Consider the following 13,087-nt stretch of genomic DNA (forward strand, 5'->3'; position numbering starts at 1 on the left):
AACACTACCCATGAATATGTGCTTTACAAATACGTTGTTCATTTTCTACTCCAGACTTTGATGAGAGAAGAAGCCAAATGGCCTTCAGGTGCAAAGCTTATCCTAATTAAATATTGAACCTCCAATGGACCATTAAGATTTTGTTCCTATAAAGAGAGGTCTCACTGGGGCTTCAGGTGAGATTAATGATATGTCAGACTTTTTCTAATGCAAGGAAGACATTTTAGAAATATTAAAGAGGAGGGCCCAATTGCTTAATTTATTTTATTTTTGCTTAGTATATTTTCTCTTTGTACCATTTTTGTTCCTACACAGTTGGGGATCCTTCACTGTCTAAAAAAATTCTGTCTTTGAGATAAAAGATATTCCTGTCATTCATACAGACCTAAGGCAGGAGGAAAAGTAAAACATAATGACAGACTACACAGTAATACAATATTGTGCCTCATCAAAATAAAGAGGGCATTTAATCTATTTTTGTCTTATCTCTAGACCCAGAAATATTTGCTGCTGGCAGGAAAGAAGTTATAGCCAATAGTTCTACTCAAAGAAATCCATAGTGAAAAAATGCAGGCTGAAAATAGTCTGGCATGCCCACTGTTACTTTTGACCTCTGACCTTTCTAGATCTTGTGGGCCACTTTCTTCATTCCTTCACCTCTTTATGGCCATTTAAATAAGAGCAGATTGATTGATTGTGATATTTCTAGCTTGGTTATAACTAAAGAAAGCAGTAAAAGTGACAAAGTTTTATTAACAGTTCATCAGTTAGCATACCTGCCCTAAATCTAGTTTGCAGAAATAAGTTCAAGAAGCTAGATTTCTGTAGTTCTTTGATTGCTACTGTGTAGTTTCTAAACATTATGTGCACCTGAGAGATGCCAATATTGTTTAGGAAGCCTCCTAAGTGAGTGTGGCATCTAGGACAGGCGACCCCCCGCAACCCATCTGCTAGATACGTACCTTGAAATTAACAGGAAAAGAGGCCCTAGAATTTTTATTTTTATGTCTTTGTGACTGGTGTAAATTGGATGAATAGATTTTCTGTAAACATATTAATAATATAAACACTCTGTGTTCTCCTATAAATGGTATAGAAGCCCTAAATTTTCCAAAGCCTCTTTAGTTCTCTGGATATTAATGAGATCAAACTTCCTAACTCATTGACTGCACCTGACCTAGACATTCAGCCAACCACTAAGGGCCTTTTCGAACACTCTGTGGGCATTGAGAGGGCATTTCACAGATGCACATCGCCCATCTCTGTTCCAGCTCTCCCAGGAAATCCCTAGTGCCTTTCACACTGCACACCGTTGCCCCTACTGGTGCCAACGCTCCACTATGTACCACTTTCGAAGGTCTTGCATCCTCATAATCTCAACTGATTCCAAGTTTCATGCAAAAACAAGAAGATTGCCCATCTCTCCTTTGTGAAAATTTGTCATCCCAGTACTTACACTGCTTACCTCCCTGGTTCTGCTAAATTCCCTCATGAAATATGTTTTGTCAACTTGTGGTGGAAGGGAAGGCTCAGAAACCAGAGCTGAGAAAACAGACACTATCCTGTTCTTCTCCACTGTTCTTTGTCATCTGCCCCTTGCTTTATCTCCAGGTACTGGTACTTGGATACAAATATCCTCCTGGAAGAGTCATCCCTGCAAAGGTAATACACTACTATCAAAAAATATCTGGGATTCACTAGATGAGCACCAAATTAGACATGCTAAATATGTCTGACTCTCAGTCACAACTCAACTGGGGCCTCTACTGCTGCTTAATACCAGCTCGTATGATGACATGTAACCATATTAATTGATCAAGAATGTGTCAGTACACTCCTTGTTCTCACCATGCCACCTCCTCACACCATGCTACTCACAGATTATATGAATGCTTTAAGTCCTGACTCAAATCACACCTCTTTCTTGAAACTTTACCAAAGTTTCATTTTGTATTGATTATAGGACCCCTATTGGAGTACTTAACTTTTCTTACATTACTTATTTAGAAATAGATTTTTGTCAGTAGAATATGAGTCCCTAGTTGTAATATTCATGTATTGTTTATTTGTTCTTTCCCCACAATGTCCAACATGGTACTCTAAATGTAACAAAGCCTTCAAGTTAATTTGATTGTTACACAAGAAGCAGTTGCCCAGGGTTTACAAGTATTTTCCTAATGGTAACACAAACTATTCCACTCCTGCTGGTTTTTGATAGGACTATATGCAACTTTAACATGATAGAAATTTATTCAAAACTTATTATAATGACCTTATAACTACCCTTGTCTCTATGTTATTAGTGATTTTGAATAAAGAATTAAATGATTTCTTAAAGGCAGGGCATAAGTTCGTGACATTATTCTTTCTATGAATACCTACTAAAAATAACACTGATATATTTAAATCACATTTTCATCTCACAGCATGTTTCAATGTACTGAATTCTTTGTTCTTTATACATTGATAACATTGCTAGGCTAACTACAAACCTATTATATCCTTATTCTTTTTATTCTGCATTCTCTATTCATATGGCTAGTTTTTGTAGGATAATACCTTGGTTCTTAGTTAATCTCTAGCTTGATTTCATTTGTACGTTTGCTCATCACACTTAACTAACAAAGCTATATAGATGCATGTTCAGTGCCAGAATGGTTAACTGAAAATTTTCTCTAGAACAATGATCTTGCTGAAAAATTAACTGTAGTTGATTTCTTTGTAGTAAATTTATTATCAACAGTTAAGAATATTTCCCCTCTCCCCTAAGAAGAAGAGTTTTGGATAAGGATATCTAAATAATCATTCCAAAAGTTGAGTAAACCAGTCTTTGGTTATTAAAAATCAGGCTTGAGAAGAATTAGAAAGAGAACTGTTCAGGTTAGGCAAGGTACCACGAACTGGGGGCTGATGGCTAGATGTGAGAAATGTGACTGAATTCCTCCAGAAATGGAAGAAGCAGCAGAAAGGTATTTCCTTATGTGGCAGGGACTCGTGCTCTTCATACGTAGGGCCCTGAGATGGCAGGACCTTGAGCGCAAAGGCAACATGAAACCTGGTGGAATCTGAATCCCAGACAGAAGGGCAGTGAGGGCCCTGTGCTGAGCATGTGAACATGGAAGGTGATTATCCATCACCCCAGCAGCTGGGCTTAAACCAGGAGCACTTTTGCAGCTTTCTCAATGGACAAAGGACTCTCTCTAATTTTTCTGAACTACAATCCCCAACTTACTGGTATGATCTAGAAAAGGAAGATGGCTGTCCCCAAAATTTGGCTTGACCTTGGCTCATAGAAGCCCAAGGCAATACCTCATATGAAATATGAGGTCATATGAAATATAAGGTCATATGAAATACAACTTCCTTCCACTTCAAGTATTGGGGGACAATTATATGTGTTACATTTATATTTGTTCATCAGTCCTTGCTGGCTAATCAGCATCTAAGTTGCTCAGTGGTTTGATAAATCCACTTTATACTTGACTACTAATCATTCAGAACTTGTGTTCCAGGGCAAAATTCCATCTAAGATGACAGATCATAAGCATTAATAACCCTGACCAGGTTTGCTGCTGAGCTTCAAGGGTTCAGTGATAAATTAGAATGCCTGCAATAGCATGCGATATCATTAACAAGAGGCATAAATCAAGTTGAAGATGGCCATCCTGTAAAAGTCTAGGAAACAGCCTGTATTATCAATAGGAAATGTCTAACAACAGACAAGGAAAAACTAATACCATCAGGAAGTAAAGTTTGTGGAAGACCAATAGATATCACTGAAGCACACATAGTCACAAAACTGATTTAATGCACAATTATTTAACTATTGATTTATGGATTCTTTACCTTTGCCTGAGACAGCATGGATGATGGAGTACAGTATAATGCTGAAGTACACAGCCAACACTTGATGTATTCAGCTGTAAGGGTAAGCGCTTACTCAGTGATTTTCCTGATAGCTCATTATCATTATTTAGGGAGGCTTTAAAAACCAGCAATGTTCATGTCCTACCCTCGGAGAATCCGATTTTCAATTGTGTTAAGTAAGTCAAAGGCAGAGTACTTTTTAAACCCCAGATGATTCTAATGTGTATCCAGGGTAAGAAATAAAATCACACAATTGGGAGAGTCAAGATAGTCAATGTGCTACCTTATCACCACCAATACCTGTAAAGTATCTGATGTTTAACCTGCTTGTGAACTAACAAGTTAACCAGCCACAGTTTCATAAATCCTGGCAGAAGGCACAGAACCTTGGTCAGACACATGGCAGTAGCAGAGGACCAGAAGTTTTTATACCAGTTCCCTAATCTCTAGTCTCCATGTGCTGAGTTGCTCAGTCACGTCCAACTCTTTGCGACCCCATGGACTGTATCCCACCAAGCTCCTCTGCCCATGAGATATCCCAGGCAAGAGTGGGTTGCCATTTCCTTCTCCCCAGTTTCCATAGGCAATGCAAATAAAATATATATATATATTGTTTTACTGAGAAGTAATCCTGAGATTAGCAGATTTGAAATTTATAATAGCCAATAAGCATGCCGGCCTTTTGCTCTGAGGGTAACATTGTCTTTTCTGATGCTAGATGGATTCACAAGGATTGAACTAACCATGCCCTCCATTCCAGAAAATAATACTCATCTTCCAAGGCTATCAGAGCATAACTGTCCTTTAAAAGATGCGTGTAGCAATGTGAGAAGCCCATGGAGAATTATCTACCAAAAATGGTGGTGGATATCTACCCAAGTTTCTATGCTGTCTGACTTCTGGTGAGTTTTCCAGTAAATGCCCTACTCTGACAGCTATTCTGCTTCATCTAACCAATAGATGCTAGAACCCAATTCATTACATTTTTTCTCATACAGCATTTACTAAGACCCACAACAGGACCTAAGAAATAGGGTGAGGCCTGAAGTATTCCAGCTGAACAAAGTGTCTCAACCATCAAGAGATACTGTGAAAAGACAGGTGGCTTTCTCCTTAAGTTTCTATAGTGACTTTTCCAATTAATCTCAGTACATTGTATTGATGATTATACAGATTCTACTTTGAACCACAAGGAGTACATCTAGAATTCATTCTTAACAACTCTGACCAATGAGTTAACACTAACCTCAACAGACTTCAGAACCAAGATTGCTATTGTATGCTTAGCTAAATTCAGGGACATATTCTCTGTCCCTTTTTCTTACTGGATTACTCCTAGTGTATGAATACCTGCTGCAAGATGCTCATACATGATTCATTATTTATGAGCATCTTGCAACTTCCTCTAAGAAGCTCCTTTCATGTCTACAAAATCAGTGGGTGTCATGCCAGTAGCTACAATTTCACATTCTTTCTATGATTCCCTATGTGCACTCGAACCATTCATTCAAAAGGATCAGTCCAGAAAGGTAAAGAGCATTTTTATCAAACTTACAGAGACCCATTTAATCTGTAGGAGTCACTGTGTAGGGGCATATTGAGATACTTCTCTACCAAGCGGTCATCATCCATAACATCTAGGACTATGTCAATGTAACAAGATAATCTAGGTGTCTGAACTACAATTAAGTTTGAATCCTTAGGCACACATTTTCACAGGGCACCATCAGGAAGTGCACCAAACAGGGTTTCAGTAATAGAAAAGAAAAACCCTTCTTCACAGTCAGGGTGGAATTCTGAATTTTCAAAATCAGTTTGCATAAACCACTACCATTTTTGTCAAGAGTGAATAACTTATCTTGGGACAGACACATTTCAGCGAAGTTCATTACTAAGATGTATGGACAAGAAAGAGGTGAGAAATAGAAATCATTTTAAGTTGAATTTTGAGGATGCCCTTCAACAGTCAGTTATACCAGTTGCCTATAGATGGCAGGGAGTTTGGAAGTTCTATCAAATATATTGACTATAAAATCTATTTTTGAGTGCTTGTAATAAAAGGAGTAGGGCTTCCCTTATGGCTCAGATGGTAAAGAATCTGGCTGCCTTTCAGGAGGCTGTGGGTTCAATACTTGGATTAGGAAGATCCCCTGGAGGAGGAAATGGCAACCCACTCCAGTATTTCTGCCTGGAAAATTCCATGAACAGAAGACCATGGAGGGCTACAGTTCATGGGGTCACAAAGAGTGGGACACAACCAAGCATCTGAGCATGCACACACAATAAAAGGAGTACTGCTTTCTGCAAACGATCCAGGAAGATGAAAGTATAGCATGGATAATTTTCAAGTTCCGCAACAGTATAGTCAGAGCCAGTTGAGACTCAACAGCCATACCATAATTTGAAAAGGTATCAACAGCAGAGAAGCCACAAGGAAAGCCCAAAGAGAAGTCAAAATCTGATGTTGTCAACTCACCAAAGCAGCAGCAGCCGCCATGCCCTGTAGAGTGAGGGCTCCCTCACTGTGAGTCAAACGGGTCACTTTTGACAGAAGCCACAAAGCTGACTACAGGGGTACCAGAAATGTATAGTCTTTTACTTGAGCCCAGTCTACAATGATGGGTATGTTGCCCTGTCCAGTATGGCATTGTATTCAGGCAGCAACAGTGGCAATATGGGCAGTGCAGGCTTAATCGGCAGCTTAATTCTAGTCAATCTCATCAAATAATAATCCTTTAAAATGAGTCACTTATATGCGTGACCCAGCCAATTTGATCAGCAGCTTCTATTTGTCTCTATGGTTTGTGGTCTCAAGAAGAATATCTTCAACCTTCCAGCCTGTAGTTTCCCAAATGGCAGACCAAACAGATACTGCAGCAAGGACTGCATATCTTAAATGCACTATTTTCCATTTAACAAGCAAGGCTTGTTAGGCCCTTCTGACCTTGTTAGTCACTGAGTCCAAGTTGACCAATGCCAAAAAGAAATAATAACAGGCTATAGAATCACAAAGTATCCTGGGGAAGTGTTAAGTTTGAACAACAAGGGGCCAGTAGAAAACTGAAGGCTGCTTTTCAAGAGGTTTACCAGGTAGCCCTGTCAAGGGGGCAAGAGTCCAAAATCCTCATGGTACCTACCACTAGTAAAGGCTGCTTTCTTTGCCAGAGGCTCCATATACAAAATCAGTCACCAACACTGGCACCTGGAAGGAGACATCAGTGTTTAAGGACTCCAGAGATGCTATCTCCCCCTGACTGATGTGTCTCTCTCATGATAAGAAAATTCCCTACTGACCCTGATAGGATAGAGTAGTATTATACAAATATAAAACATCAATTCTTAGTATACATTCAGATATAGAAGCCCCAACAGGGCATAGAGTTATACCAAAGTGCCCACAAAGAAATGTTAGCCTCCCTTAACAACTGAACCCTTCCCAAACCATATTATTTGAATTAAGAGTCCCCATCCCCCAATGGTAAGTGACTGAGGTGCCTGTATCTAAGTTATAAAAGTTTGAGTCCTCACCTGCCCAAATTTACCAGCATACTTGGCTGCCTGTGACCTCTGTTCACCCTTGAGACAGCAAGACCTTGGCTTCACATCTTAGCACCTTTATTCTTAAATCAGCTGATGCTGGAGCAGAGGGAAAGAGAGGAAACATGGCACACAAGGACAGACAATGACCCCATGTCAGTAAGCAAGGCTTATGCATTCACTCTCAGCTTTAAGAAGCTGCTCAATCACAGCCCAACTAAAAATACTTCTGTGTCAGGGGGCCACTCAGTGCTCCAGTTTAAACAGCAAGATCCTCACACCTCATACCATTTATTTCAACTTTGTGTCAATTCAGTTCAGTCGATCGGTAGCATCTCTTTGCAAACCCATGGACTGCAGCACACCAGGCTTCCTTGTCTATCACCACCTCCTGGAGTTTACTCAAACTCATGTCCATTGAATCCATGATGCCATCCAACCATCTCATCCTCTGTCATCTCCTTCTCCTCCTGCCTTCTATCTTTCCCAACATCAGGGTCTTCTCAAGTGAGTCAGCTCTTCGCATCAGGTGGCCCAAGTATTGGAGTTTCAGCTTCAACATCAGTCCTTTCAATGAACACTCAGGACTATCTCCTTTAGGATGGACTGGTTGGATCTCCTTGCAGTCCAAGGGACTCTCAAGAGTCTTCTCCAACACCACAGTTCAAAAGCATCAATTCTTCTGCGCTCAGCTTTCTTTATAGTCCAACTCTCACATCCACACGTGACTACTGGAAAAACCATAGCTTTGACTAGATGGACCTTTTTGGAAAAGTAATGTATCTGCTTTTTAATATGCTTTCTAGGTTGGTCATAGCTTTTCTTCCAAGGAGCAAGCGTCTTTTAATTTCATGGCTGCAATCACCATCTGCAGTGATTTTGGAGGCCCAAAAATAAAGTCTTTCACTGTTTCCATTGTTTCCCCATCTATTTGTCATGAAGTGATGGGACCGGATGCCATGATCTTAGTTTTCTGAATGTTGAGCGTTAAGCCAACTTTTTCACTCTCCTCTTTCACTTTCATCAAGAGGCTCTTTTAGTTCTTCTTCACTTTCTGCCATAAGGGTGGTGTCATATGCATGTCTGAGGTTATTGATATTTCTCCTGGCAATCTTGATTCCAGCTCGTGCTTCATCTAGCCCAATGTTTCTTATGATGTACTTTGCATATAAGTTAAATAAGCAGGGTGACAATATACAGCCTTCAGGTACTCCGTTCCTGATTTGGAACCAGTCTGTTGTCCCATGTCCAGTTCTAACTGTTGCTTCTTGACCTGCATACATATTTTTCAGGAGGCAGGTCAGGAGGTCTGGTCTCATCTCTTGAAGAATTTTCCAGTTTGCTGTGATCCACACAGTCAAAGGTTTTGGTGTAGTCAATAAAGCAAAAGTAGACGTTTTTCTGGAGCTCTCTTGCTTTTTTGATGATCCAACGGATGTTGGCAATTTGATCTCTGGTTCCTCTCCCTTTTCTGAAACCAGCTTGAACATCTGGACGTTCATGGATCACTTATTGTTGAAGCCTGGTTTGGAGAATTTTGAGCATTGCTTTGCTAGCATGGGCTCCCTGATAGCTCAGTTGGTAAAGAATCTGCCTGCAATGCAGGAGATCCCAGTTCGATTCCTGGGTCGGGAAGATCTACTGGAGAAGGGATAATCTACCCACTCCAGTATTCTTGGGCTTCCCTTGTGGCTCAGCTGGTAAAGAATCTGTCTGTAATGCCGGAGAACTGGGTTTGATCCCTGGGTTGGGAAGATCCCTCAGAGAAGGGAAAGGCTACCCACTCTAATATTCTGGCCTGGAGAATTCCATGGACTGTATATTTCATGGGGTCGCAAAGAGTCAGACATGACTGAGTGACTTTCACTTTCGCTTGCTAGCAATTTGCGGTAGTTTGAGCATTCTTTAGCATTGCCTTTCTTTGGGTTTGAAGAAAACTGACCTTTTCCAGTCCTGTGGCCACTGCTGAATTTTCCAAATTTGCTGGCATATTGAGTGCAGTACTTTCACAGCATCATCTTTCAGGATTTGAAATAGTTCAACTAGAATTCCATCACCTCCACAAGCTTTGTCCATGGTGATGCTTCCTAAGGCCCACTTGACTTTGCATTCCAGATGTCTGGTACACAACTTTGTGTACCCCTTAATAAAGCAGCCACAGACACATTGCTTTCCATCAGGACCTCAGGGTTTGCACATTTAGCTGACTTGGATTTGATTCACACAGTGGCAAGATTTTCTTTTCAGAGTCCATCCTAATCATGAGCATCTGCTGGTCTATTGCCATGACAACATCCTAGATTTTGCCTGATTTTAACAAAAAGGCTAGAGAAGTTTTCTTCATTGGTGGGGCCAATTTCAAATGTTGATCTATAATTCTTTGGATGAGTTTTCATTTTCCAGTTCTTCATGTTCATCAGCGGAGAAGGCAATGGCACCCCACTCCAGTACTCTTGCCTGGAAAATCCCATGGACAGGGGAGCCTGGTAGGCTGCAGTCCATGGGGTCGCTAAGAGTCGGACACGACTGAGCGACTTCACTTTCACTTTTCACTTGCATGCATTGGAGAAGGAAATGGCAACCCACTCCGGTGTTCTTGCCTGGAGAATCCCAGGGATGGCAGAGCCTGGTGGGCTGCCGTCTATGGGGTCGCACAGAGTTGGACACGACTGACGCGACTCAGCAGCAGCAGCATGTTCATCAGTATAGTAAGCCCAGTCTAGGACAGTAACAGCCCAGATATAAATAGTAGTTAGGCACTCATCTGGGGCTTTCCCGGTAGCTCAGATGGTAAATAATCTGCCTGCAATGCAGAAGACTCTGGTTCAGTCCCTGAGTTGGGAGGATCTCCTGGATAAGGGAACGGTAACCCACTCCAGTACTCTTGGCTGGTAGATCCCATGGACAGCAGATCCATGGGGTTGCGAAGAGTCAGACACGACTGATTGATTAACACGTTAACTTTTCACTTCACTCATCTACTGGTTCCCAAGAAAGTTACTTTCTCAGGGAAATCTCTTGAAGAGATCTTGCAATTTCCTTTTAGCGGGGAGGCGAGTACCAACTTTAAAAAAAAAAAAAACCTCAGATCTTTACTGTTATCTCCAAATGGATCTCAAAGTGGCATATCAAACAGCAGGAGGAGTTAAACCACAAGACAAAACCAACTATATCGTCTTTATCCTTAACAAGCACTGCATGCACACCCTAGATTTAGTACCAGATGAATTTCTAATAATTTGCCTCATTTCTGTCCATAGTAATCAGATTTTCCATTTTTCCTATTCATAGCAGATCCTCATTTCGGTAACTATTGTCTGAGAGAGGGGTGAGACTTCAGCCCATCCAAGACAAATCTTAATACTATTTGGTACAATTAAGCAGACTGAAACCTGACTTCCAGATTGGCAAGCAAGCCCCCCATCTGGAGGAAAATTAGCAACAACCAGAGCACCTCTACAAGGAGCAATAGTAGATTGGAAGCATATGAAGATGATTCTGTAGATGGAGTTAAAGTAAAAATTTGGATGCAAATAGAATGCTTGGACAAATGTTATGTGAGGTAATTGCATCTCCATTACCTGAATGTTTTCTTAAAATAGATATTATATCTGATTGGGGAACACTTCCTCTACCTGATATTTTAAGTACAAGACACATAAAATTGCCCTTTAGCCAGTATTAATTGGCCATGCTAAATGGGAGCCTCTGGAATTGCCTGAGCCTACACACTTCTTAGTTTGAAGCAACAGGGAATATCTGTTAAGAAACAGACTTATTCAGTGATGTGTTAAAAACAGGAGTATTGACACAAACTAATTCTCTGTATTATAGCCCTATGTAGTCTGTGGAAAAGGAAGATGGCTTATAGATATTCTATAGATTATCACAGTATGAAGTAAATAATACCATACAGTCTCAGCAGTTCCAGACATGATATTAAAAATACAAAAGATGTTAACAAGCCAGAAGGGATTGGTTTTCAGTGATTGATGTTGCAAATGCCTTCTTTCAATCCCAGCTTTTAAGAGTCTAATGCAATATGTATTTACATGGGGAGGGTCCCAATTTATATTTACTGGTTTGCCCCAGTTTATTACCATAATTTTATTAGAAAAGAGTTTGGATGTGATAGATTTCAAGTGCTCTGCTGTATTAATATGACACCACCGTTTGAGCAGCTATCTTTGAACCAGTTTCCTAACATTTGACCTATGACCACATCTTCAAATTCTCATTATTCAGAAATAAAATAATGAATCATTTACTGTCTAGTTGACCTGAAGTTGCTCAACATGCTCACTACAAATACAAAGGATTTCTCTCAAGGCCCATTAATTGGACCATAAGGTGCTTATCCATTCTCTTCTAGAAAGCAATGTCTCTGTCAGCTCTGACCCTTGTCACTAAGACTTTCAAAAGATTTGAGAGGCTACCTTACCTGAATGCTAACATGTTAGCCTGCCACAGTTTCATGGATGCTGGAAGCCAACATGAAACTCTTGGATCAGAAGCAAAGAACTTGATTAAAACTCACAGCAACAGCAGTCCCCAGAGTACACGCATGCGTTTGTGCCACTTTCCTGAGTGCCAACTCTCAAAGGATAATAGAATGCCAGGTGACACCTGCACATTGTCAACTGCATTATAGGAAGGCAGCTCTGAATTTAGGGAACTCAAATCTTTTATAATGTGCAGTAAGCATGCCTGTTTATTTGCTCCAGAAGGGAAAATTTTATTTTACTGAACAGTAAGTACAGCTGACCTGTGCTCTGGAGGGAGACGTTATCTCTATTTCTAAAGCTATAAACAAACCTTTCCTTTGCTCCAGCATGAGACACTATCTCCCTGTTCACTGAACAACTCACCTTGAAAAAAAGAGTCTGGAACAAATATAGTCAGTGCTTCTGTTACCAAGACATACAAAGATCCACAGATATTTAACCCTCAACAATGACTAAATTTCTGTAGGCAACTACCCCATCAAATTAGCTGGGATTAGCTTCCTGTATTAGCTTCATAAAGCATATCCTCAATACATTTTGCAAACAAAGTCTTCTTTCAAACAAAAAAAAGTTTTTGAATAACTCTTCTTTAATACATACATACATATATATATTCTAAAAGCACAAAAACATCTTCAAAATCCCTTACCATATAGAGGCATTTACTTTCCTCTACTTCTCTCTGAAAAAGTGATTTCTTGTGTTTAATAACATAAGTGAGCTCCAAATGGCTACTCTGCAAAATGAGGTCCAAAAATTAGCTTTGTGTGAACAAAATTTTTGTTTTATCAAACATTTTGTATAATTTAAATAATTGTCAAAATAATTTCTTTGTTTCTAAAATACTGGTCCCTTCCCTCTGTTCTAATTTCCATTCCATACATAGGTTCTTTGTGAAAACCTATCTGGATATTGCTGGAATATTGAGAACATAATTTCATAAATAGAACATCTAAACTTGGGAACAAATGGTTACCTAGCTGCACACTGTTTTGAATAGAGTATTTTGGGGTCTTTGATGAAAAAAAATGTTTGCTGGATTTGTTCTGCAAAACTTGTCACTCATCCATATCCTACTAAGTTCTTCTTACAGTAAGAATTTTAGATACCAATTCAATTCAAACCAATATGCTTAATTTTTTAATATTACAGAAATAATTGTTTGTGTTCCACAAGCT

The 13,087-nt window shown here is 39.9% G+C and overlaps 1 long non-coding RNA gene across 1 annotated transcript in view; it reads right to left on the reverse strand.

Annotated features, from left to right (window-relative positions):
* Nucleotides 1-258: 258 nt before the first annotated feature.
* The window catches only part of LOC145542346 (uncharacterized), a 281,064-nt gene continuing 268,235 nt past the window's right edge, over nt 259-13,087 (reverse strand). Inside the window, exons 5-8 of the long non-coding RNA XR_014079795.1 lie at nt 7,396-7,503; nt 7,005-7,069; nt 3,847-3,920; nt 259-1,654 (exon numbers count right to left, since the gene is read on the reverse strand). This is a non-coding gene — a long non-coding RNA (uncharacterized LOC145542346). The remainder of the gene's footprint in view (nt 1,655-3,846; nt 3,921-7,004; nt 7,070-7,395; nt 7,504-13,087) is intronic.

The sequence above is a fragment of the Giraffa tippelskirchi genome, chromosome 3 (assembly GCF_054371585.1).
Source record: "Giraffa tippelskirchi isolate mGirTip1 chromosome 3, T2T-mGirTip1v1.2.pri, whole genome shotgun sequence".
In the NCBI taxonomy this organism is placed as follows: Eukaryota; Metazoa; Chordata; class Mammalia; order Artiodactyla; family Giraffidae; genus Giraffa; species Giraffa tippelskirchi.